Raw genomic sequence first — 5,787 nt, 5'->3', positions numbered from 1 at the left:
ACGGCCCACCAGTCAAGCCCACGTCACATAGCCCGGACGCCTGGGGGCCCCCTAATCCAGGACTCCCTTAGTAGCCCCTGAACCAAGCTTCAATGATGATGTGTCCGGTGCACAGATTGTCTTCGGCATTGCAAGGCGGGTTCCTCCTCCAAGTACTCCAATGTAGTTGATCAAAAGAACTATATCCGGCTCTGTACACTAGTTACAACCATGGGTCGTGAGGGCAAAATACTTTAAACAAAAATAGATTATGTCTTCTGACAACTTTTTCGGCGAGGTATTGTGTTTCGTCCTTATTATTATTTCGAACTGTTTTCCAACCTGCCATTTCGCGTTTCGAGATGCGGTATTCATTAACACATCTTGTCAAAGCAGAGATCATGTCCCCTTATTGCGGGATTCTCATCAATACGGATTTGGGTAATCCAACCGTGCCACTCGCACGACTCCTGGAGAGTAGGCGAGTTTTAAGGCTCGTGGGGGGGACGCTTGATATTCACTGCCTTTATAAGGAGACAAGGATCCACCTTTTTACCCCACGCCTTCTTCCTCCTCAGCCCATCTTCTCTCGAGATCCAGCACCCAAGCTTCAACCCTTTCCGTCCCAAGAAACGCTCCAACCATGTCTGGATCTGGAGCACATGGCAAGTGGATGGCCTCCTCCGTCACGGAGGAGCACATGAAAGAACTCCGAGAGGCGGGGTATTTAGCCAAGGAAATCGCCTATCGACTCCCTGCCAAAAAGCAGATCATTCCCATAGTAGAGCCCAATGAGAGGGTAGTATTCATTCCCCACTTCCTTCACGGGCTAGGGTTTCCTCTCCGCCCTTTCGTCCGCGGGCTCATGTACTATTATGGGCTAGATTTCCATGATCTAGCCCCAAATTCATTCCTCAACATCTCGGCGTTCATCTTCGTGTGTGAGACATTCCTCCGCATCCCCCCACTTCGGCCTATGGCTCAAGGTATTCAATGTGAAGCCAAAAGTGGTCGAGGGTCAACACCCGGAGTGTGGCGGCGCCATGGTGAGCAATCTCCCTAACGTCACCTGGCCCAAGGGGACCTTCATAGAGACCGTGAAGGGGTGGCAATAGGAGTGGTTCTACGTTACGGAACCTCACGACGCCTCATGGGCCGCCACTCCTGAATTCAAAACTGGTCCGCCAATGCGGCTCACATCATGGCTCAAGAAGGGCCTAGATTGGGCATCATCCGACGAGGTGGTGACGCTGCAAAAGTGCGTCAAGATCATGGTGGACAAGAACACCAGCCTTGCTAGCGTGATCCAGGTGATGCTATTTCACCGGATTCTCCCCTGCCAATGCCGGACTCCCCATATGTGGGAGTTTGATCCGGCAAGTCCCTAGACCTTACAGCGGTTCTTCGGCACGAAGCACAAAGATATATGGAAGCTGCTTTTTAAGATCCAAAAGACGTGGCCGCCAGCGACCGAAGACCTCGGCCACGACTGTGCTCATCCAGCCACTCAAGTGACTTTTTGAGCTTTCTAATCATGTCCTTGATTTGTAGATCCAAGGAGTAAGTTTAAACCTTCCTCTTGTCCCCCAGGGCTGGACGAAGAAGGCAGAGCAGATCAAGTGTTCGGCTCCCCTGCCCGAAGACCCAGCTATTCCTCTTCTGACGAAAATGTTGGTTCCGACGTCGTACCAGGCGCCGGAAAAGAAGGCCAAGAAGAAGGGCAAGGAGGTCCGAAGTGGTATTCGCTGCAAAGGTGCTTCGGACATATCATCCGAAGATACCGAAGCTCTCTCCTCCCATGATGAAGACGAGGAAGAGGAGGAGGAGCACAATTCTCCCCTTAAGGGGGAAAGAAGAAAAGGGGAGCTTTCGCAGATCTAGAGGCAGAAGCGTCCAAGAAGGGGAAACTCTCCCTTTCAGACGATTCGGGATCGGACGCCAAAGCCGTCCCTGAATGGAACCCCAGGTCGAAGCCTTCGGCCGAATCGTAAGTATTTAAGGATAATGTATATATCCGGCTTTATGCCTTGTGATCCTAACACACAGAATCACGTATTGTAGTCCGGCCCGCGATCTCCCCCGGCAATCACCGTCTTCTGGGAATTCGCTGGGCTCACACATGATGGAGAGCGAGTCGGCTCCACCGGCGTCTGCTAAGGAAAACACAGAAGTGTTGTCCCGGGGGACCTTTCCAAGCCATGGAGAGGTGCGGGAAGCCGTCGAGGTGGCGCTAGAGGGTAATACCTCTGCTGCCGAAAACATGGGGGAACCGACCCCTATGGAGGCCGGCGACGGGGGCCATGCCCAATTCGGCCCCCAACCGAATATCATTTCAGAGGCCGTTACGGCTCCGGAATCAGGCGAGCAGCCTCATTCGAAAGAAGGGGTGCATCGACTCCACCGGTGACCTCTATCAATCCGGAGGCACCGAATACTCTAATGGAAGCGCTTCAGAGCGCCTCCATTGTTGCGGAACATCGTGCCCTTATTGGTACGGTGGTTGAAAAGGTTCGGTCCGCTAAAAGCGGATTGAACGAGACCTATACTAGCCTTCTGACAGGCTTTGAGGTACGTGATTTAACTATAAAAAGAATACTTGTGTATAGTCAGTAGCCCCTGAGACTCTGTTTGGCATTCGTTTAAGAAAGGCCAAACAGAGGATCAAATAGTCTTCGCAGGAGATTAACATACATTTGTATTTGAACAAACAGGCGTCGAAGTTAGCGGCAGCCGCCCATGCCGATGAAGTGTCCAAACTAAAGCGGCGGCTGGAGCGGGCTGATGAAGAGCTCATCCGAACCAACAAACTATTGGAGGAGAAGCAAGGTATGTAATACCTATTCACATCTGACATGATATGTCTTGTTGTGGTGCTATCTTGCTCAGTTTTGTAATTATGCTCATAGTTGACGCGTCTGAGGTCGAGACCTTCAAGAACGCACTGGACGAGGCCAAGAAGGAGGCGGAGGGGAACGAGCCTCCCGCCAAAAGCATGAATCACAGGTGGAGTAAGTCCAGCAAGAGATCCAGGATGCCATAGGCAAATGTGAGTCCTTGGAGTGCAAGATTACGAATCAAGATGCCAAACTTGCTAAGGCCCTCCAAAGCGCGCAGGAGGCCCAGGTTGAAGCCCAAGGTGCCTTCCGGGAGATTCAAGAGGCCAAGAAGATTGCGGCGGGTAAGGCCTTTATTATGCAGAGCAAATTTGTGAGGAGAAGGTACCTCTTACTGACCCGGGTTTGGAGTTCTCCAGGAGCATTTGCAGATCTGCCCCGGAGTATTGCTGATGCTACAGAGTTCTTCCGAGCCGAAGAGAGGAGCTCGACGAAGAAGTTGTTCTGGTTGCAGTACCTTGCGCCAGAGCATCCGGTGCCCCTCAGCGATCAGCTGAAACAGTTGACCGAACTGCATAGGGTGGGCGGATTAGCTATGAGGGATATTATAATCCATCTCTGGCCCGCCGAGCCCATACCGGACAACTACTTCAGGCTCGATAAGCGGCTAGTCAGGGCCTGCCCCCGGCTGGATGCCATAAAGTGGTCGATTTGTATCGAAGGTGCCCGGATGGCCTACGCCCGTGTCAAGGTACAGTGGGCGAAGATGAACACCAAAAAGCTGGCAACCGAGGGACCGCCTGAAGTCAAGGAGCATCATACTCCGGAGCAGTATTTTGACGAAGTCTTGGAAGGTTCCCACATTGTAGAGGGCTAGTGTTTGAAAGACACTATTTTCGAATGAATGTACCTGTAATGCCCGTACTTTGTATTATAAAACAAGGCTTATGTATAATGTGTTGCTTGTTTTACTTTCAAAACCTTACCTCCTGTGCAGCCGTTTACGGTATCTGAGAGTTGGCCAGTCGTCGGCTTTAGGCCCCACGTAGGTAGTACGGGGGTGTTCGGAATGGAACCTAGACACACTTGACCCAACCAGTGTGGTCCTTGAAGGAGGTGTCAGTGTGGCGAACCAGGCAATCAGACTATGTGGCTTTACCGCTCTCACTTAGCCATAGGAGTTTGACAATGAGGTTATAGGCGCAGCCCTGGTGTTGCTCGATTATCCAAACTTGGGTGTTGTAGACGCCTGACCGGGCATAGACCGGTCCTTCGCATAATGCGGGCAAAATCGCAAGAGATTTGTAGTTAGTTGCCGAGTAGCTGACCAGCTCTCGCCGCACCATGACAGTCAGTTTTCGACTTTCTCTACTGAGGTGTTTATCCGGATGAGCAAGAAACACAATCGCAGTAGTTCTCCCTTTACTGCCTTAGCCGAACAAGCGGAACGTAAGGCAATAACCACAGGAGTTGGGCAACCCAACTATGACCAAAGACATGATTCGGAACCGATGCATATAATGCTATATTCGTGATGCCGAATTTGCACTGTAAAAGTGTTTCAGACTTATTTTATTTTTAAGACATGTACGTGGCCAAATGGAGCCCCTGACGATTTAGGTTGTACCAAGGTGTACATGGCAATCAGACGAGAAATAAAAAGAAGGGAAACAAATTTAGGAAATAAGCCAGTACCGAATACGTTGGGCGAAAGACTATTTCCATTATAGTCTGATTGATACGTCAAAACGTATTTTTACAAATGATGTGACAAGCATCGAGGCTATTTTACATGCCGAATACCAGGGAAAGCTGTGTACGGGTCCTAAAGAGGAAGAGGCGATCTTTAAAGATCCTTTAGATACTCTGCCGCACGTCTACGTCGCGTTGCTCCTTGGTGTGTGATCCTTCAAGAGGATCAACGATCGGTTTTTCATAAAGGGACTGGAAAAGTTGCCCTTGATACCATCAAAAGTTGACGTGGGTTTAAGGAACCTGAAAAATAAAAAATAAGGAAAAGATAAATGATATGGGGGTCCACATAGGGTCGAGCCGTATTGTGGATTTTATTTTTAATATGCCTCCGACTTTGCCCAAGGTATCTTCAGTGCGTAGTTATGTACATGTGGTACATATGCTGCGATGCGGTTGGGGCTGAGATGGAGGCCGAACTACTAATCTAGCTCCTGACGGTCTTGATCGTCGCTCAGCAGGGTGGTCCAGACACGTTTAACAGTGTCCGGGGGCTTGACTGCCGATATAGTATTTGGCTTGATAAGGCCATTCTGGACTTCCGCTGCAAGGGCCACGGTGTGCTCCTCAGTACGGAGGGAGCGCTTCGTGTTTCCATTGACTATTATGACACCGCGAGGTCCGGGCATCTTGAGTTTGAGGTAGGCATATTGCGTGATCGCATTGAAGCGAGCGAACACGGTTCATCCGAGCAGTGCATGATAGCTGAAGGAAATATGCTCTAGAGGCAACAATAAAGTTATTATTTATTTCCTTATATCATGATAAATGTTTATTATTCATGCTAGAATTGTATTTACCGGAAACATGATACATGTGTGAATACATAGACAAACAGAGTGTCACTAGTATGTCTCTACTTGACTAGCTCGTTGATCAAAGATGGTTATGTCTCCTAGCCATAGACAAAGAGTTGTCATTTTATTAACGGGATCACATCATTAGGAGAATGATGTGATTGACTTGACCCATTCCGTTAGCTTAGCACTTGATCGTTTAGTATGTTGCTATTGCTTTCTTCATGACTTATACATGTTCCTATGACTATGAGATTATGCAACTCCCGTTTACCGGAGGAACACTTTGTGTGCTACCAAACGTCACAACGTAACTGGGTGATTATAAAGGTGCTCTACAGGTGTCTCCGAAGGTACTTGTTGGGTTGGCGTATTTCGAGATTAGGATTTATCACTCCGATTGTCAGAGAGGTATCTCTGGGCCC

This window comes from Triticum aestivum, chromosome 2A (genome assembly GCF_018294505.1).
Source record: "Triticum aestivum cultivar Chinese Spring chromosome 2A, IWGSC CS RefSeq v2.1, whole genome shotgun sequence".
Lineage (NCBI taxonomy): Eukaryota > Viridiplantae > Streptophyta > Magnoliopsida > Poales > Poaceae > Triticum > Triticum aestivum.
Note: the sequence above shows the minus strand (reverse complement) of the source record.